The following is a 22227-nucleotide window of genomic DNA, read 5'->3' as shown; positions in this document are numbered from 1 at the left end:
AGCATGAAAACAGCTGTTTGACTGTTTTCTATTGTTTTAGTGACCAAGCATTGATGCTTTTAATTCTTTTCAAGTCTCAAGTGTCTGGGAGCTAGAAAAGAAAGAAATCATGAGGAAAAACATGTAATATAAAGAACTCAGCGAAACAGTTTTCATGACTTTTTGATTTCATTTCTTTATTAATTCGCCCTTTTCCAACACCTCACTCAAAGTGCTTTCCATAAAATACAATCAAATGTGAAAACAAGATGACATGACAAATGATGCCGACAACCCCCCCCCCCCCCCCCCCCCACACACACACACACACAGACACACACATACCATGATAAAAAGAGTCCACATCACAAGTCCACATCAGGGACCCCCCACCCAGGTTAAAGGAGTACACTACCACAGGACCCCCCAGATCCGTTCAAAAGAGTCAGAACCAGGAGATCCCACTGCAGTGACCCCGTTCACTGAGAAGGGTCAGTCACCCATGTGGAGGATCCCTCTGAGGAAAACACTGGAGTTACAAGTAAAATGTAAAAGGAATAAAAACCAAGTTAAAATATATTTAAAACAAACACAATTAATTACATAAATAAACCTTAATAAACATATAAAAGACTTAAACATTAAAAATAAATAATTAAATAAATAAATGTATATACACACACATATAAAACTAGTAAAAAGAGAGCATAAATAATTAAAATATCAAATCATTCCTAAAATTCAACTAAAAGCTAAATTAAAAAGGTAGGTCTCATGCTTTCCTTTAAAAAACGATTGATTTGGATTCAGCTGCTAATCCACTTTCATGAATTTTTGGATTACCAGCAGAATTTTCTGTTATTTTAAAGGATCTGATCAATTTGTGTTTCAATCCTATAATTTCACGTCTCAACCACTTTATGACGTATCAACAGTTTTACTTCTAAATTGGTTTGTTGTTTAAAAAAATAGGTTGCTTTCTCTGTTTTTAATTTTTCATCCACTCAAAACAGAAATCTGCTAAAAATTCTCTTCCTGTCTTTTCCTATCAGGTTGTGAGGATTGTTCTCCTGAAGCTGGTTTAGTCGGTTCTGTTTCTTGGTTTGGATCATGTTCTGTCTTGAGTTGTCTCCTGTCGTCACACCAGGTTCATGTTGAAGATCATCCACAGCTGTTTTCATTTCTGTTCATGACCCCCCCCCCCCCCCCCCCCCAGTATATTAGTGTCTGGTTTTCAGCTCATCTGCTTCTTCAAGCTTTTCTTGCTCCTTTGGTTCTGTTGGGTCAAAGTTTCTGTGAGTTTCTGACTCCAAGGCTGGTCTCCTGCATATTGGGTCCTACAGCAGCAGTTCCTGACATCAGATATGACGGTTGTTGCAGACCCATTGGTTGTGGTACCTACACCGTACATCGGGTCATCAGGAAGTGGAACGGGAGTTGGCAGGCAGCTAAGCCAGGCTTTGAGTTCTCCGATCTAAAACAGAGAGTGGGAACGTACAGCAGACTCGTTCACAGTTCTCTGTACACAAGTAATCGGCGGGGTTTTGGGGCATCTGCAGCGTGGCAACAGTAGCCTGCAAGCGTGACGTGACTGTTTCACATAGATCCACCCTCCTCTCAGTGAGCGGTACGTTTACCTGGCCTTCCTCCTGCACTTACCAATTATCAATGCTCCTGCAACTTATTTATTCCCTTTCTGCAGAAACATCTTTTGGCTGCACGCCCTTCTTCCCTCCCCACAAATAGGGGATTCAAGCTGCTGCTTTGCTTTTATTGTGGTCCTTGTACGGGCTCACACCCCTGCCACAGTGGGACCCTTTGGAGTGGATACGCCTAGCTGCACGTAGGAGACCTCTCTTTGCTGTGGCGTCTCGCTGGACTGTGGACGGCTCCCACCAGCTGATCGGCAGCTTACCCGGCGCCCCTGAAGGCAAGGCAAGGCAAGGCAAGTTTATTTGTATAGCACAATTCGTACACAAAGTAATTCAAGGTGCTTCACAAAACAGAAAAATGCATTAAAATCACAATACATCATAGAAATAATCAACGTAAAATTTACTTTAAAAGAAAAGAAAAAATTTGAAAATTGATTTAAAAATAAAGGAAGGAAAGGAAAGAAAAGTGCAGATAGGACCTTTCAGTCATATACACGGCTAAACAGAAATGTTTTAAGTCTAGATTTGAACATGAACACAGAAGAGGCCTGTCTTACGCCTTCAGGGAGGCTGTTCCAGATTTTAGCTGCAGAATATTGAAACGCTGATTCCCCTTGTTTAGTTCTGACTCTGGGAATCAACAGGAGGCCGGCCCCTGAGGTCCTCAGAGTACGAGATGGTTCATATGGCACTAACATGTCAGAGATGTACTTTGGTGCTCGGCCATGGAGAGACTTGTACACAAGCAGAGCTGCTTTGAAGTCTATTCTTTGGGGTACAGGGAGCCAGTGCAAAGACCTGAGCACAGGACTAATGTGATCATACTTCCTGGTTCTGGAGCAGCAGCATTCTGGATGTACTGAAGCTGTTTTACAGCTCGTTTGGAGAGGCCGGTGAGCAGGCCGTTACAGTAGTCTAACCTACTGGAGACAAATGCATGAATAAGTATCTCCAGGTCTGGCTTTGACACTATGTTTTTGATTTTGGCAATGTTTTTCAGATGGTAAAATGCCGCTGATGTTACTGACTTGATATGGCTGTTAAAGTTTAGGTCAGAGTCCATGATTACCCCTAGATTTCTGACTTGATTTGAGGGTTTAAGAGACAGAGAATGAAGGTAGCTGCTGACACTTTCTCTTTGTTTCTGTGGGCCAAAAATAATAACTTCGGTCTTGTTTGAGTTTAGCTGGAGAAAGTTGTTCTGCATCCACGCACTGATCTGTTGGAAGCAGTGGCTGAACATTAATGCCCTATTATCTTTAGTGTTTGATTGTGTGACTTTTATTGTGTGTTCATTTTATTCTTGTTTCAGGAGGTGTGAGGCCGAGGTGGTGGACTGCTATGTCTGGTGGTGGGTCCCAGTGTGCTGTGTGGTTTCTCCATCACATGTGCAGTGCTTCACAACAAGGGTGTTTGCTTTTGTTTTCTTGTTGTTTTAACCACCTCGGTAAGCTCCTCCTCCAGAATATTTGTATTGACTTTTACTAAGGATTGTTGTTTTATTGATTTTCATTACACTGTTTTTTTAATTAAAATTGAATAAATTATATTTTATAGCAAACCACAGCCTCTGCCTTGGTTTAGAGTAGGACCTACATGTCTTTCTCTAATCTTTCCTGGGGCTGAGCAGCCCTAGGTGACGTTATCAAAACTTTTATTCGTGCGGCCACACCAACATTCAAACATATAAATGCATTCATAACTACATTCAGTGCAGATGCATGCATGTTTAGCAGTGCATGTTTGGTCAGTGTGCAGTAAATGTGCAAATGCTGCTGAGATCATTTCCTTTTCTAAATAAAAATGTGTGATTTCCTCTTCACTTCTAAACCTAAATATAATTGTTCTCAATAATCTTTCACATTTCTATTTCTTTTGTAAAATGTGGTATTTTGAAGATCTTTGTTAAAGATCTATTTTTTTAAACAAAACAACATTTGCTTTACAATATTTCATGCTTCAAATGTCTCTTTATGACAACTACATTGGCTGTTCTTTTTCATGAAAAAGAAAACAATTTTGAAATTCACAGGAAAGTTTCAAAACTTTCTTGTGAATTGAGTGTAAAGTCATGTGTAGCAACAATTGCTACACATTGCTACTTCTCAACAACTCAGATTTCGTGTTTGTCTTTCCCCAACATTTCGAATAAACGTTTTGATGGAACACATCAACAACCTTTCCAATTCTAGTTTTGTTTTAAGTAAAAATAGGTTAAATTGTGGTTAATTAGAAATTGACAGTTGGCCAAAGTCATATTGTCTTCTTAAAAACACAAAACAATCTTAAAGGTGACATAAAATATTATTACATTTTTGTCATTGTATATTTTGCTTTATTAAAAATAAGCACCAGTAATCAAGTCTCCATGTCTCTGTTTTTTAGGGGATCATTCAGAATTTCTCCTGCCTCGGGTGTCCACATGAATTAGGGATCCTCCCTAAGACAGACAGACGATGTACCAGAACTCTTAGAGAAAGAGTTAATCTAACACTACAACTACATGTTCAAAGTCTAGCAGACAAGCTTCTTTCAGATGGGGCTTGGTGGCTAAACGCTCTACCACCAACCGTACTTTTACTAATTCTAGGAACCACAAGCAGTCCTGCATTTAGTGAGCGAAGTGTTCTTATTGGATGGTAAGGGACTATGAGGTCCTTAATATAGGACGGGGCCATTCCATGTGAGACCTTATAGGTTAACAGGAGGATCTTGAACTGGATTCTGGAATCAACTGGGATCCGGTGAAGTGAAACTAACACAGGAGTGATGTGATCTCTTCTGCTAGTTCCTGCTAACAATCTAGCTGCTGCGTTCTGAACAAGCTGGAGACTTCTTAAGGAACTCCTAGGACACGCTGCTAACAAGGAGTTACAGTAATCCAGTCTAGACGTAACAAATGCATGGATGAGTTTTTCAGCATCACTCTTAGAAAGTAGATTTCTGATCTTAGCAATATTTGTAAGGATAATGAAAGTCGAATGCACTAAGGAGCCGCCTTGTGAAGCTGAAGGGCGTCTGCACACGCTCCCCATCCTCTTCCCGAACTGGATCTGGATTATTTCCCTGCTTAATGCTGTCCTGGCACTTATTGTATTCGCCCGAGGTCTGCAATATCCTCGTTGCGGGCCATGATGATGGATTCCAGCTCCGCTGTTCCTGCTCTCCAAGGCCCCACCAGCGTGGAGTCGATGCTACCTGGGCATGTCCTGGTGAGTGCAGTACTTTTGTAGAACTTTGACCAGCTGGTTGTTCTTATTTAAGCTCCCTGCGGAAGATTGGACGGGGAGAAGGAACAGCGTCTGTTTTTATAATTGCCATCATCATATTCCAGCTTTGAACTGACTTTATTTGAGGTGGGAAGGTCCGACTCGGTGCTGTGCGCCGTCGTTTACAGACCTCCCAAGTACAACAAACACTTTGTGAAGGATTTCTCTGACTCTTTGGCTGAAATTATGCCATCTTATGATCGTGTTCTTATTGTTGGGGATTTTAATATTCATGTGTGTTGTCCTGAAAAGCCATTGGTGAAGGACTTCTTTGAGATCATTGACTCTTTTAATCTAGTTCAGTGGGTGTCTGGAGCCACTCATGAAAAAGGACATATACTGGATCTTGTTCTCTCCTATGGACTGTTTTTAGTATGGAGATCTGTGACTTAGCTATTTCAGATCACATGCCTGTGGTGTCTGAAGCTGGACTTTTCATGCTGCAGTCAAATCTACCGCTCCTCTTCAGCGCTGCAGGATTTTTAACTCTTCCACTGCTTTTGACCAGCTCACTGCTCCCTCCTCTACTGCTGATGATGTTTTGGAGCTCAGTTCCTGGTTTCATTCCTCCTGCAGTAACATCCAACAACACTGTAAAACAGGCTAAAAAAAAAAAAAAAGAGTACCCGGTCAATATTATTATTTTTAATCAGCACAACCCACAGGTGCTTTTTAAAGTGGTAGATTCTGTTCTGAATGTTCCACAGGCAGAGTCTCTTGAAGCTTCACCCGACCTGTGCAATATGTTTTTAGAATTTTTTAATACTAAGGTTTCGAACATAAGGGCTGGCATTATTCTCCCTTCTTCTGACCCTTCGGTTTATGTTTGTTGCTCAGCCATTTTCAGAGATTTTGAGCCAGTGTATCTTTAGTTCTTAAATGAGTTGGTCAGTCAGAGCAAACCATCAGGTTCTCCCCTAGATTCTATCTCTCCCAAGCTTTTCAAGGAGGTTTTCCCAAGCTTAGCACAGTAATCCACGCGTTCATCACGTCCCGGCTGGATTACTTTAATTCTCTGTATGTTGGACTCAGCCAGTCGTCTCTGTTGTCAATCTGCTGTTGATTGAAAGTGCCATATAAATAAAGATGAGTTGAGTTGAGTAATGACATATGAGTAATGCTTTCATAAGGTCTTCTTGGGCAATGTGCAGTGTTGTGCAGGAGTGAGGGGGGGGGGTCGTCATTGACCTCTAACAAGAAATTTCCTGCCGTTTTGAAAACAGCATGAATTCTTCTCCTCCTGAATAGGAAGGATTTAAATAAAGAATTACTCAGAAATGTAATTTTAAGCCTAATATCCTTTAAACGTGTCCTCCATTGTGAGAAAAATGCCACAAGAAACACCAAAACACAACTTTTGTCAGAGTGGGTCTTCAAAAAAGATCTCAGTCCCTGATACCACAAACTTTGCTTCATATCCTCCGGTCCTGAAAGTGTTTGAACCTTTAACAGATATTATGTTTTTTTCTTTTAGAACAGGAAACTTCTAGAGTCAGAAACATCTAAAATGGGCAGCACAGCTCAGAGTCTCCGGATATTCTTATTTGAGGAACAGATGCTGGAGCACAGATAAAATCAACCGGAGGAAAAAGTTTAGTTTTTAAGAAACACTCAGAGATCGCAGTTTTCAACAACTAATATGAAGCATGCACAACACCAAGCCAGAGATAAATGTGACTTATTCTGTCTATAAACCAAGAAAACAGCATCGAAAGACAAATGGATACATTTCTGTTCATTTCAATCAAATTATGTACATTGCATGAATTTGATTGTAAATGAATGTTTGTGTGTAAGTTCTTCCAGTGGTTGTATTGAATTGAATGGGAGTCTCTCTGCAGCATCAGTGCATGAAAGAGTGAATGACATGAGTGGAGTTTGTTCTGCTGCTACTTCCTGAATGTTTGCAGTTCAGAGCTGACTGCTTTCATCAGGAAACAGTGAAGTCTGCTCAGTTAGTTTGATCTCTAAAGATGTCCACACAAACTGAAGCTGCAGCAGATTGGAGAGTGAAATTTAGCAGAAATCTTCATCCAGATGGAAGAGAACAAAGTGAGGTGGAGATGTTAGATGATGAAGAGCAGCACTCTGATCATGGATTACAACAAACTGGTGAGCAGAAAAACTTCAGACTAAATACTACAATATTATTTCATACCAACCTCAAATCATTTGGACCAAATCACTGTTATTTCTCTGATATTTGGATTATTTAGTAAAACAATGACATTTGGAAATGTAGATTATAAATAATCATCATGTTCAAATAAAGAACTTCACTTTTTGTCCTTCTAGAAAGAGACATTGCTGCAATACTGTTCAGTCAGGAAGAAATTGTAGCATGCATGACAACGGTTTGAATAGAATTCTGGAAATCAACTAAATCTGCTTTTTAGGAAATCAGAAGCAGAAGAATCTTAAAGCTGAGAGAAGAAATTGTTTCAGAGTTTTCAAGTTTTCTCTGGGAGTTTTCTGTTTTCTGATTCTGGCTGGACTCATGACTCGCTGTAAGAATTCAACGTTTTATTTCTAACATCTAGTATTCAGTTTTTAAGTAGTTCTATATTTTTGTGGTTTTGAAATAAATTTGTTTTTGTTAAGTCAGTTTTCTTTTGGATACAGCAGGAAACAAACACTAACAGAAATGTTATTGTTAAAATGACAACAATGTCTCACAAAAATCATGAAATAACTTCTTTTGATTTACATCAAAGTGTTTGTGTTACAGATCTTCTGGTGTCTTTGGAAAACAACAAACTGCAGATTAAACTTTCAGGTAAAACTTCTTTTACAAATGTTGCATATTCGCATGTTTTCTTATGAGTTCAAATATTCTCTGCTGACAGACATACTGTGTCTATGTGATGAAAAAAGCAACAATTTGATCAGAAACAATATTATCATTCCAATATTGAACACAGACTTTCAGACTGTCTGTAGTCAAAGCACGACTGCTAATGATCAGATTCATTCTGTTAAGGAGCTGAAGAACAAACTAAGATGAGAATCTTAGAGAACCATCAACACCACAATACTGAACCCTTTTTCCTTCATTTCAACTCTTGTTTTGAACCTTTTTCCCTGCATAGATCCTCCTGAATGGATTACAGTTAAAGTTAGCTGATTTCCAGCATGTGGTGGAATTTATCCAGACTACTTAAGGTTGATATCCGGCTTAAGTCCAGCATGAAATACGGTGCAGACAAGATGCAGAATGCATTGAGAAAAGCCTGGATACAAATCTGCAGTTGTTTACTTGACTTTCCTGATACCTTCCTGCCAATCAGGTCATCATTGGTTTGAATTTTCAGCTTTTTAGTCAGTGATTTTCCAGTTTCCTTCTGGAACCACTATTTTTTTCAAATTTGACTCCTTTCATCCATTTACACTCACTATCTTGCACCCATGGAACCCCCCCCCCCCCTCCCCACTAAAGTGAAGATTGCTTCTGTTAAAGGCCATGTTATTGTTCATCTAAGTAAAAATCAATGATAAATGGACTTCTACTGTTTATCACCCCTTTAAAGTGAAATGGTGTCCTGAAGGATGGAGGAGATTTGGAAGCAGTTGCTACTATGAATCCACTGAGAAGAAAAATTGGACTGACAGCAGGGATTTCTGTCAGAATAAAGGATTTGATCTGGTGGTGGTAAACAGCAAAGAGGAACAGGTGGGTGTGTTCACACTAGTTCCTTCCAGCTTCTTGTGTCTTGGATTCTCCACCTGTATGTGTGCTGCTGTTGTCTGGATGCTGATGGATTCCAGCTGAAATTCTCCTCAACAACTCAGATTTCATGTTTGTCTTTCAGCAACATTTCAAAGAAACGTTGTGATGGAACACAGAAACTCTTTTTCCCACTTCTAATGTCTTCAATTCCAAATAGGCTAAACTGGGATTCAGTAGAAATGGACTGTTGGCCCTGAATACAAAACAAGAAGCAAAAACTAAATGAACAGAAATCTGCATCAAAGAAAGTCAGATTTTGTTCCTCAGATGAACTTTCTCTCAGTTTTTAGGACAATTATCCAGAACAGATGAATCCTAAAGACCAGACATTATTTTACTGGACATTTAGTGTGAAAGGAAACCAAGATGGAGAGAATGTATTAAGAAAGAACATTTTCTTTGTTTCTAGGAGTTTGTTTCTGCATTGAATCAGAAAGCAGAATCCTGGATCGGTCTGTTTGCTGGATGGTCATACCAGAAACAGAAATATGATTGGAAATGGGTGGATGGATCACCACTGACAGAAACGTAAGACTTTGTTTCTTTTACAACGTTACTAAATTCATTCTTTATGACTGAGCCTGATTGTAAATGTGTGAAATCCTTTAAAAAATACAGAAAATGTTTGAACATCATAATTCAGACCAGATTATGAACTGAATTTAGACCAGAGGTAAACAGAATGTTTTATCACAGGTTCTGGGAAGAGAAGTCTTCAAAAGACCCGTACCAGTTCCATTATGCAGTGTCCTTAAGTACTGACGGGAAATGGACACGACTGAACAAAGGAAACAACAAAAACTGGATCTGTGAGAAAAACAATTCTAAATATTTCTCATAACATTTAAATATCAGTTAAAAATGACTCAGATAAACAGGAAACTGTAATAAATGACATGAAAACGAGCTAACTTAGAGCAGCAGTTCAGACTCAGGTTTGGTCTGTAGCAAATAACAAACAGCTTCCACAAAGTCAACTCAAAAGTTACATCTAGAAAGGGAAGTCAATGTTTTGAACATTTTTCTGTTTTTTCTCATGATTTTGATGGAATATTAAAATAATTTATGATGGAAACGTGTCTTTTGTCTGAATATATTTCTGGTTCTGTTTGGGGTCTCTGTCTTTAAATGGGGGTTTGTTGTGGAGACAACTGGACACTCTTCCCCTTTACCATTCCATCAACCACCTCAGCAGAACATAAAGACCCGCCTGAGTACAGGTGTCAGCTCACCTTTGCACACATAGTATGTGTGACAGAATGAAAAGTGTTATGTGTGGTTTGTGTGCATGTGTGTGTGTGTAGTTGTGTTGAGTACATGTAGTTGTGTTGAGTACATGTTGACATGATTGTGTGTGAAGATTTTTGGAGTCAACAGGTTTGTTTGTAACACTTGAGTATGTGTGTGGACAGGCCCCGCCCCTTTTGATCAACATATACACTAGACAGTAATGATGATAATCTTCCAGCATCTTGTTGTTAATGATTGTGCCCCCCCCCCCCCCCCCCACCATCACCTCTGTAATCATCCTCCAGATTTATTTAACTCCCCTTTTCCCCCTGTCTTCTTTGCCCTTTCCCCGTCTCCAACATCCCCCCCTTCTTTTCTCTACTTCTTTTCCGTCCAGTCCAACAACAAAAAAAACGTTATACAAATAAAATAAATATGGGATTTTTCTCATAATGGAGGACACATGTTAAGGATATTAAGCTTAAAATTGCATTTCTGAGTAATTGTTTGTTTAAATTGTTGCTCATCCGGAGCAGAAAGAAACGTGCCATGTTTAAAACGGTGTAGGTACCGGATGTTCTCGGGTTGCCGGATGTTCTCGGGGTCCTTCAGGGTCCTTCCAATGAATTATATCACTAGAGGAGACATCACGTGGTTCCTCATGGGAGGAGAGCACCGCCATCTTGGTGAGGTCAAGTTTTGAAGACCAAACCACTTTTATAACATTTAATAAAGAGCTCTGTTTTTGCTTTCAATCACTTCATTATATGAAAAAGAAGAATGGCTTGAAATTGCTTAGTTTTGTTCAGAAATAAAAACTTCACGAGTACCCCTAACTTAACTAGTATTAGACTACTTAGATTTTTTCTATGTTCCTTTATTTTATTTTACTTATGTTTTTATTTATTTGTGTGTTATGTTCATTGTTTCTTTTTTCCCCTCTATTCTTTATTTTCTATGTTAATATGTTATGTTTGGCAATGGTGACTGATCTTCGAGGCAATATTGATTACATCGTTATTGTTCGTTGTTAACGTTAATGTCATTGTTAATGTATGATACCGCAATTGTCAATAAAGTTTTTAAAAAAAACTTAGCGACGTTAACTCATTGGTCGTGGCAACTTACAGCCAATCAAATAGTGTGACGTCATCATTGGTCGAAGGACCCCGAAGGACCCCGAGAACATCCGGCAACCCGAGAACATCCGGTACCCACACCGGCACCAAATTTAGTTAGAGGTCAACAACACCCCTCCCCCCACACTCCTGCACAACACTGCACATTGCACAAGAAGAAAATATTACTCATTTGTCATAACTGCATTCAACTTTCATTATCCTTGCAAATATTGCTAAGATCAGAAATATACTTTCTAAGAGTGATTCTGAAAAACTCATCCATGCATTTGTTACGTCTAGACTGGATTACTGTAACTCCTTGTTAGCAGCGTGTCCTAAGAGTTCCTTAAGAAGTCTCCAGCTTGTTCAGAACGCAGCAGCTAGATTGTTAGCAGGAACTAGCAGAAGAGATCACATCACTCCTGTGTTAGTTTCACTTCACTGGATCACCGTTTTTTTAGGAGTATTTCCTAAAAATAAGGGCAGAGATGTTTAGTGTAGTCTCTTTAGTCAGTTCAGTTTAGAATTTTCCTATTGAATTCTATGTATTCATGATCCTTAGGTGTTAGGGTGAGTGAGGCTGGACCCAGAAGCAGGACAGACTGGAGGATGGATGAGGAAAGAGGGATTTTGGCGTTGGTGGGTTCTGGCGTGACGGTTCTTGGCTTGGGTGGAATGAACTGCAAAGGTTGACCCAGGGTGAAGGTTGAGCCGATGGAACCCTTCTAAAGAGGCAGAGATAAAGACAATTAGATTTTTGAGAGAACTAGGCACTTAGCACAAAAGCACGAGACGTAGCCTTGGCTTAAGGAGTCAGTACTCAACAACGTGAAGCAGACGGACTGACGTTGGCTGTAGGGTGGTGGTTCCTTATAAAGGCCGCAGGCTGATGAGATGATGGGTGGCAGGTGTGGAGATGAACCCAGGATCCTAACACTTAGGATTCTAAGTTTACTTTATAATTACCGGTACAAAGCCCATTGAGACAACTGTTGTTGTGATTTTGGGCTGGATGAATAAAACTGAATTGCATTGAATAACAAAGATGTCATGATAAACGTATCACTGTCAGATGCAGTCGTTCCACGACCCTCCAACGCAAAATCCTGCAGCACCTGTACGGGTTGACCTCTGTATGGGTGCATGACCTGAAGATTTATGCTGTTTCTCCGGATGACATTCACACATCAGGGCGAAGAGTTTCACTGTTTAGTCAATGTAAAGACACGATCTGAGGTCCTGCGGTGGGAATTGGGTATCAGGCACAGCGCGGCGAATCAGGGACTCGGCTTTGGGCATGTGACATTTCAGTGACTCGACCAAAGGGTAGAAAAGAAAACGCCAATATGGCTGCTCAATGCGAGGATTTTTGTCCTGAACATTCATCCATTTTTTTTAACTCACTGGGGCCGTTAAGCAAAGGCGGGGTCCACCCTGGACAGGTCACTAACCTGTCGCAGAGCCCATGGAGCTGAAGCGATGGCGCCTGCTACGCTAGCCAGCAGCGCAGTGGACAGCATAGCGAGCTCATGAGCTTTGCTGCCCGTGGGCGGCTGGCTGCCGGGCAGATGGAGAGCCGCTGGAGCGGGTGCAGTCGTTCCAGCTCCATGGGTTTAAGATGGTCCATGTGGGACTGAAAACCTTTAAACTGGGCCCTGGACTGACAGAAGTAACGTTCAAGCAGGAGAGATTCTGAATGATCCCATAAATAAACACGGAGACTGTATTAATGATGCTTATTTTTAATAAAAAAAAATGTACAATGATAAAAATGTAATGATATATAGATTCCTTTGCTTTTAAGAAGAACATGTGACTTTGGCCAACTGTTGCTGTGTTACATTACAACGTTCATCTGAAATGTTGGGGAAAGACAAACATGAAATCTGAGTTGTTGAGAAGTAGCAATGTGTAGCAATTGTTGCTGCACATGACTTTACACTCAATTCACAAGAAAGTTTTGAAACTTTCATGTGAATTTCAAAATCGTTATTTTTATGAAAAGAAAGACGATGTAGCTGGGTTATAAAGAGATGTTTGAAGCATGAAATATTGTAAAGCAAATGTTGTTTTGTTTAAAAACATAGATCTTTAAAAAAGGTCTTCAAAATACCACATTTTACAAAAGAAATAGAACTGTGAAAGACTATTGGGAAGAATATATTTAGGTTTAGAAGTGGAGAGGAAATCACACATTTTTATTTAGAAAAGGAAATGATATCAGTAGCATTTGCACATTTACTGCACACTGACCAAACATGCACTGCTAAACATACATGTATCTGCACTGAATGTGTAGATATTAATGTATTTATGTTTGAATGTTGGGTTTGTTTAACATCGAATGCAAATGTGAGTAGATGAAATGTCCAACCAAACTGACGTAAATCGTTCTGCTTGTTTAAAAAAACAATGTGAGAACACAGAAACCCACAAAGGCAGGATGAGCTATGCCTCTTTATGAGAGCTGACATTGAGGCGGTTGAACTCAAACATGGTTTGGTTCACTTCTGTACCATTTCAGTCCGTTTTTTTCCATTGCATTGTAACGATCCAGCTGCTTTTTCAGTCGTGGCGGGAAAACGAGAGCCGAGCTGCCAATTAACTAGCTGCATTGACTGTCCTTGCCCCCCCATACTCCACACGCCCTCAAACAGTTTGGAGACAGAGAGTAGACAGAGAAATAGATTACTCCATCTCCTTTCTGGCATTAAACCCTATTAATGGTTTTACATAACAATAAATACAATTAACCTATGTAGGGGATCTGCTTAATAAAATAAGAAAAACTATTAGCTGCCAGGAACCAAAATCTTTGGATAATTAACACTGGTCTCAAAATTCAAACATTTAACTTGCATATGTACTTAATTGTAGACCTGATTGTTCCGGTTGGTGATGCCGTTTTAAGTTGGTTAACAGATTAGATGTGTTACAGTGGCATAGGCTATCTTTGTGTAACAATGTTAACACACAACATTCCACTTATCCAACTGTCTTTTCTCTTCATGGATGCTGACAACAAAGCCAAAGTGTTCCCTCCCTCATAGGAGATCGTAAGGACATGGGGGGGTCCTCATCTCTGGCCTGGCGTCTTCATTATTCATATGTTGACATGCTTATTGTCCGTCACCTATTAGCATCTCAGAGGAAACTCACGGCTAACATTACTTCTTTACGCAAAGTTCATACAGTGGCTATCTGGGGGTTAGCCCCGCCTATAGCGTCTAAGACTAATGGGAAGTGTAAAATCTTGAATCCTTAACCATCACTGAGAGAGCTATGCAGAGAAGTGAGCTTCATCTTCTTACGGTGTTCATATGTGTCCATAATAAAATGCATTTTGTAAGTAATTTTTTTCTGCCTCAGTTTTTGTACGAAAAAATACCGAAAATAGATAGATGGAAACTTTATTAATCTCCCAATGGAGAAATTCAGGTGTGTCCGGCACCAAAGCACACACAATAAATAATAAAATAATACTTCATAAAATAGCAGTTTTCTCTGTTCTCAGTTTTCTTTAATCTGATCAGAAAAAGCCAAGCTCCATTACCATGTGCCCTCTCATGGTAATATTGTTTTGTTTTTAATTTGTAGATCTTGAATGTGTTTAATGAAAAGTGTGATTTGATTTTCTTTCTGTAGTGTTTTACTGTAATTTGTTTGGTTAGCTGAAAAAAAAAACTAGTTAAAAAAACGCAGTTGGAGCTTGGCTTTTTCTGATCAGATTAAAGAGTTTAAGGAGCAGCTATAGTTATGAAAAAAAAACTCCCGCTAACTTCCAAGTCATCGTTGCCGCCATTGGAAAAGGCCTGCAGCAGCTGGGTGGCTGATGGGCACAGCCACATCAATGGAGACGAAAACGGACTCAACTTTTTTTTTTTTTTTTTTATTTTTTTTTTAGACTTGTCCTGTCCAACAGCTAGGCAGGCAGATGAGAGCTGAGGGCCTCTTGTGTTGGACATATTTTACTTTAACAAGAGGGGTTATTAATCTTCAGACAAACCAAAGGTATGACTGAATAAACCCCTTTTGTAATTGAGGCCAAACTTTATTCATTTCAACCATGATTGAAAATCTTTGGTGTTGGACCGGACGGAAAAGGAAAGAAGGGAAGAAGAGGGAGGGATGTCAGAGGGGGGGGGGGGGGGGGGGGGGGGGTGATAGTGAGAGGGGGGGGTAAGACCATGAAGCAGCATAGAGCAGACAGGTTTACTGGTTGTTTATCATTACGGTACAGTTCAAATGTAGTACAAAAAGGGCGGGGCCTGTTCACACACACTCAAATATTATCAACACACCTGCTAGGTGCCAAAAATGTTCACATGTCAACATGTACACAAAACAGATAGTGTTCACGAACGCATACCTATGCCTTTAAACCAACTAGTGTGAAATCTTTCATTCATTCAATCATGCAAACTATAAGTGCAAAGGTGAGCTAACACCTGTGCTCAGGTGAGTGTTTATGTTCTTCTAAAATGGATGGTGGAATGTGAAAAGAAGGAGGAGGAGCGCCCAGCCACCCCCACACCCAGACCCCCACCGCGGCAGCAGCGGCAGCTGGAATTCCCCCAACGCCACACGGGAACAGGCAGGGAACAACCGCCCCCCGGGCGACCAAGACCGCCACCCAGGCCAGGGCCAGCAGGACCGCCGCGAGGCCCCCAGAGCCAGAGAGCAGGGAGGCGCGGAGGGAAAGAGAGCGCCGCCCCAGCCCAGCCAGGAAAGCAGCCCCCGCGCCACGCCGGAAGAGCCCAACGCAGGGCCCCACCGGAGAAGGACGCCCACAGCCCCAGACGAGCACCCCACCACCACCCAGGAGTTCCGGGCATCCCCCCGCCCCAACCCCAGGTACGAGCCAGGACCCCCCAAGGGAGACCCGCTCCGCACTCCAGGCAGCCACCCACCCGGCCCACGGTTGGTCCAGGGAGGAGCAAGGCAGGGGCCCGCCGCCCCCGCCCAGGAGGGGGGAACCCCGGGGAAAAAAAGGGTGGCCCACAAGGGATGTTATAAATATGGCCCGACCAGGCTCGGCCATGTTGGAAGTTTGGCGGGGCCTAGGGGCAAGGACCAGGACCCACCCCCCAGGGACACGAACACCCCTGGCTCAGGTGTAATATGAACCCCCCCACCGTGCGGAGAGAGGACCGCCGGGCCCAGGGAGCCGGCACCCAAGGCACACGGCCGCCATCCCCAAGAGGCCCGCACCCCCCACCAGGGAAGGGGTAGGGGACAGATGGACCCAGGTCCCACCTTCCTTGCAAAATGTGTGTGCGTGTATGTGTGTTTGAGATGGTGTGTGTGTGCATGTGTGTGTGTTTATGTTGGAATGTATATATATTGAAGGGGGAGGGGTGTGTGTACTAAGGGGGGTGCAGTTAAAATTGGCGAGTAGGGCACTGAGGGGACATCTCCTGATTACTCACAGTGACGTTCCCTAACCCTCCCCACCAAGGGGCCCTAAATGTCTAAGGTGTGGTTAAAATTGGCGGGTAGGGTGCCAGGAGGACATCTGCTGCTTGCTTGCAGTGACTCAACGGACTCAACTTCTCACAAAGTTCCTTCTATGCCAAAACCAGTGAGGATTATCCAGGAGACCAAGGCCCCGTCCACACCCATCAGCTGCAGCTTTTGACGACCCAGTAAACAGGGGCCTCATTCATAAAGGTTGCGTACGCACAAAAGAAGGCGTACGCCACTCTCTACGCAATAGTTAAGATTTATAAAAAGCAAACTTGACGGGAAAATGTGCGGTCCTTCACGCAAGCTCTGACCCAGGCGTACGCACAAAAACGGGTGAAATGAGAAACGGCGACACCGTCGACAGATGGAAGAAACACGTGAAAGTGAAAATGACAATACTGCCTCTCAGAAATAACATGAAGACTTCACAAATCAAGTCTGACAATTAACAGCCTACATGAACAACTGTTTGATCGATCAACAGTGAAACAAACAAAAAAAATCAAACGAAAATTACAACAGAAATTCAAATGAACACATATTTGCAAAAAGAAAAGTGAAATATGTTCTGCAATATTGGCATGTTGTGCAATTCATCCTCATAAATAATATAGTAAACAGAACGAAATAATGTACAAAACTGACATTCCCGTCAATGTGTCCGTCTGGCGGAGCAGATATAGGTGCAGACAGACAGACTGAGGGACTGAGAGACAGACAGAAAGACGTACTAATTGTCCACTGGGGAAAGTTGTTTTCATATTAAAACATTTCTTCATAAGCTATGGAATTATGGTATTCATGCATATGCCTTTAGTTTGTTTTATTTTTGATAAAACAATGTATGGCGTATGTCTCAACCATTCACAAAGCAACAAGAAATTACATTTGCGCTGAACAATTTCCCATTTCCACGTCGATTATTACCGACATCTGTAGCTTGTCAGATGTAATTAAATGGAGGGAAATAAAATGCCCCATCACAATGCGTAATGACGCACAATGGCTGATCTTGCGCTCCTAGAAGATGTGGCAAATGGAAGAATTCGGAGTGAACGCATCTTTAGACAGCAAGAAGACTTGCTGGCAAACGAGGACGAGTGGCTTATGAGCCGGTTCCGACTTCCTCCAGCCGTCCTGTTGGACCTCTGCGGGCTTTTGGGCCCGGCGTTAAAAAAGAGCACTCGGAGGACCACGCGTGTCACCCGGTGCATCTGGCGCTCCGGTGCCCCCCCAATGGAGCGCTAGACGTTTTTTTGCATCGACTTTGATATCCGACCATTTCTTCTTTATTTCGGCCACGGTCCGAGGTTGTGAGGCTACAGCATTTTTGCCGTCTGCCACCGTTTGCCACTCAAGTGCCTTTTTGGCATTAGTAATGCCCACACTGTGCCCTCCAAACAACACTTTTCTCTTCTTTTCCACCTCGCCAACGATAACTTCTACTTCACATTGAGTGAAGTTACGTTTTTTTTTATTTCCTCTCTGTGTTTGCAATTATTTCTCAATCACTGAATATTCATTTGTGGGCGTTTCACGGACTATTTATGGGCAACTATGGGCGTGTGATGAAGCCGCAAAAGCTGCGCTGCATTTAGAATCGGTTGTGATTTAGTAAAGGAAAGATGCGTAAGATGTGCGTGCGCACGGTTTTATAAATCCGAATATCTCTGTGCGTACGCACGTCCTATGTTTCATCCGTACGCCACTTCTGACGCAAATCCTACACAAAGTTTTATAAATGAGGCCCCAGGGCTGGATGGGGTTGAATGCACTGGAGAAATCAAAGAATGTGACCCTCACAGTGTCGCCCCCTCCATCCAGGTGAGAATGAGCACACTGCTGCAGGTAAATAACAGCCTCCACCCCCAGGCGTGGCTGGTAGGCAAGCTGAAGTGGGTCCAGAAAGATGGTTTCACCAGGGGTCTCAGGTGGGACAACAAAATCCTTTCCAGCACTTTAGCTGCATGGGACGTGAGGGCTACAGGACGGTAATCACTAGGTCCAGAGGCTGCAGTCTTCTTGGGGACAGGAACCAGACATGCGGTTTTCCAGGCAGCCGGCCCCGTCATCAGATTGCGGCTCAGGTTAAATATGATAAATGTTAAAGATTGCTGATGGTGTCCGGGCCAGGAGCCTTTCGTTGGTTAATTTTTTCCAGCTGTCTCCTCACCTGGCAGGTCATCACAGTCACTGTGGCCTGGAAATGGTGTTGCTGAAGACGCAAGCAGCAGCGTCAACATCAGCTGATGGTGGAATTGAAACAGTAACCACGATGGTGGATGTAAACTCGCGGGGCAAATAGTAAGGCTGCAATCCGACCACCAAGAGTTTAACATTCGGGCTACAGAGTCGCTCCTTGTCACAAACGTGTTGGATTGCACCATCGCTCGTTCACGTGCAGTATTAATAATACTGTAATTATTCCCCATCCTTTCTTCTTACCGGATGCAGTGGCGTCTCTGTCCGCACACACCGTCACAAAGCCAGGTAAAGCGACACGGTGGTCCGTGAGATTGAGATATGGATGAAGCCACGTCTCAGTGAAACACAGTAAACTGCTCTCACGATATTGTCGCTGCCAGCTCATCCGTCTTGTTAGCCAGAGAGCGTATATTCCCCGTTATGATCGCCAGAACAGCGGGCTTATGTTTCTACTTCTTTGCCTTGACCCGGGTTCCAGCCCGGCATCCACGCCATGTTTTTGAAATTTTTCCTGGGATGTCGTGTCTAAACCCCAGCGGCAGAACGTGCCTGCTCAGAGTAAAACAGCTGATCGCAGGTGTAAACAAAAGACTTGCCGCTGTGAGGGTTACACTCAGCTACAAGAAGTAACGAGAGTAGCAGAAAAAGTAACCACAGGCGCTTGGAGCAAATAAAATTCATGCTGTTGACTGAGGGGATGTCTGAAGCAGGCAAAGAAAAGACAAAAAAAGACAAAAAAGATTGAAAAAAAAGAACAAGACTAATTAAATACTAAAGACAAAAAAACAAGACAGAAGCTTTTCATCAAATTACATGAATTCAAGGAAGAAATTTAGTTGACGAAATCCAAACTTAAAGTGCAATGCTCCAAATCAGAGCTAGTGGAGAGAATTTGTTTGAAGGAACAATCTGTTGTAAAGCATAATAATGAGTCAATATGTGCGAAAACTGCACCGCCTCAAGACTTTAGGGGGAAAGTGGACAGTTTTCAGTCTCTGCAGAACTCATTCTGCTGTTGAAAAGGCGCTATGCATATGTAGACAAGGAGTTTGATGCTGGAGCAGTAAAATAATCACTCCAGAAGTTCCTCCAAAGACAGCAGATGCTGCTGCATGCTTCGTGCCAAAAAAGGCCTGAAGTTAAGCGAGGAATTGAAATTTCCAACAGGAGATCGTCGTTCAACAAGAGAAGCTAAAAATGTTGGAAATTCACAGAGATCTTGAGGCAATTGAAACGGACTATGATGGTTATGAGAAAAGAATACTGAAATAAGAGATCATGAGGTAGAAGTCACTTCATTATCTAACCCCTTAGAACAGCGGCACAGTAGGATGCATCCTCAAGTTCATCCGCATGCAGCTCCACTTCCTTTGCCGGCACGTTCATGCAGGCATGTTCAGGTTTCCGAGAGAGTTTCAGTTCCCCAAACTAGTGACATTCAGATCGCAGAGGAAAATAATGAATTGTCCCTAGTTGAAGCACTGAAAGAATGCCTGACAATGACAAGACTTCCAGCTCCAGGACCATTTGTGTTTAGTGGAGATCCTCTGAAGTTTGTAGAGTGGAGAACAAGTTTAAAGGTTCTTATACAACGTGGCTGTGTAAGTTCAGCACATAGACTGTTCTATTGGACTGTTCTATCGTAGTGACGAGGAAGCCGACATTTAGGCTTAGGAGGCATTGAAAGAAGTGATTATGCCATCCTTTTGTAATAAAGAGAGCTTTCAGAGAAAAAAAAACAAAGCAGCTGCCCAAAGGTTTCTCAAAAGAGTCACTCAGATTAGAAGAGCTCAGTGATTTTTCTCATGGAATCCAGGGTCAGATTTCTGGAGGGGAATGAGCAATGGTACTGGGACAATTACCATAATCAATGGCGAGCAATTAGCAGTGCGGGCCCTTAGGCAAGCCCCTTAACGCTACTGCCTCCCGAGCGCGGTTCGGCTGCAGCTCACCGCTCCCCCAGGGGATGGGTTAATTGAGGAGAAAGAATTTCCCTATTGTGGGATAAATAAAGTATCAATCATTAAAAAAAAGGAAGTAAGTAAGTAACAAGTTTATTTCAAATCAAATCAACATTTACCTGGAAAAAGAAAATATAAGTCAATACATGACTTGGAAAATAAGATTTGAAAGGGAAATGGAAAAACAAAGGAAAAAAAAGAAAAAACAATGTTAATATTTCCCTTTAGACCAGAAATTGGTTCTCCTGGTTCTGGGTAAATCTTTACCCGTCTTTATTTGGTGAAGCACCACCAGAAGACTTGCATGTGTCCAGCCTGCAGGAGATGAAGGCAGAAATCAGCTTCACTAAATCTGAAAAAGTGTTGCATCTGTCAGAGGTGCTAACTCTTTCAGGACCAGAGAAAACATCAGCAAAGTTAGTGAGAACAGAGACTGAGACCTTTTTGAACTTCATTACGCCAGTTTCCAGCTTTCCATTCTACACGACTCTGATATGACAACCAGGTTCAAGGAAAAACAGTTCAGGCTTAAAATGTAAATGGTGTCTCATTTTTGAAATGAAGTAAGCTGATGTGGTGGATGTGGAGTAAAGCCAGTTTCTCATCAGTAAATAAACTCATATTATAATAGAATTGAATGCCTTCATTGTCACTATTGTCACTATAGACATGTGCAATTTGCATCACACGCGCATGCAGTGAAATGAGAGCCGCTCACTGTTCAGTGCAAACATGCATGAGAAAAATAATTTCACAAAAATAATAAAATAATTTCACAAAGAAGAAAAGTACAATTTATAAAAGTACAAAAATGTAATAAAAATTTTTTTACTTTCCGCAGAGAGGTAGGCATATAAAAACTGCTATGCCCATGGTAGCAGAGTTATATTGCGCTTAATATATTGCACATAATGAGATGGTGTTGACATGATGAGATGCGCATAGTGAGAGAGAGGAGAAAGAGAGAGCAAGAGACATGGGTGTGTGTGTGTGTGGAGCTGCCAGTGTCAATGCATGTGTGAGTTCAGGATGATTATGGCTTTGGGGGAAAACCTGTTCTTAAGGCGGTTTGTCCTTGATCTGATGCTCCTGTAGAGCCAATGATCCTCTGAGCCGCTTTGACTACCCTCTGAAGTCTCTTCCTGTCCGCCATGGTGCAGCTGCCGTACCACGTTGTAATGCTGTACGTCAGAGGGCTTTCAATAGACGCATGGTAGAAGGTTGTCAGCAGGCAGGGGTCCAGATTGTGCTTTCTGAGGATCCACAGAAAGTGGAGTCTCTGCTGCTGAGCCTTCTTGATGACCAATGTGATGTTTTCTGTCCAGGAGATGTTGTTGGAAAATAGAACTCCCAGAAACTGGAAGGTGTGGACCCTCTCCACACGCTCTCTATTTTTGTAGAGGGGAGCTGGGTCGGTGTTGTGCTTCCTGAAGTCCACGATGATTACCTTGGTTTCCTTGGTGTTCAAAGCTAAGTTGTTGTCTGAGCACCAAGCTACCAACTTCAGGACCTCCTCCCTGTAGGCGGCTTCGTCTCCCTTTAAAATGAGTCCGATGACTGTGGTGTCATCAGCAAACTTCACGATGAGGTTGCTGTCGTGCTGCGGACTGCAGT

Source organism: Oryzias latipes, chromosome 11 (genome assembly GCF_053564925.1).
Source record: "Oryzias latipes strain Hd-rR chromosome 11, Olatipes_Hd-rR_3.1".
NCBI classification, from domain to species: Eukaryota; Metazoa; Chordata; class Actinopteri; order Beloniformes; family Adrianichthyidae; genus Oryzias; species Oryzias latipes.
The sequence above is the reverse complement of the archived record's forward strand: the minus strand, read 5'-3'. Positions refer to the sequence as shown.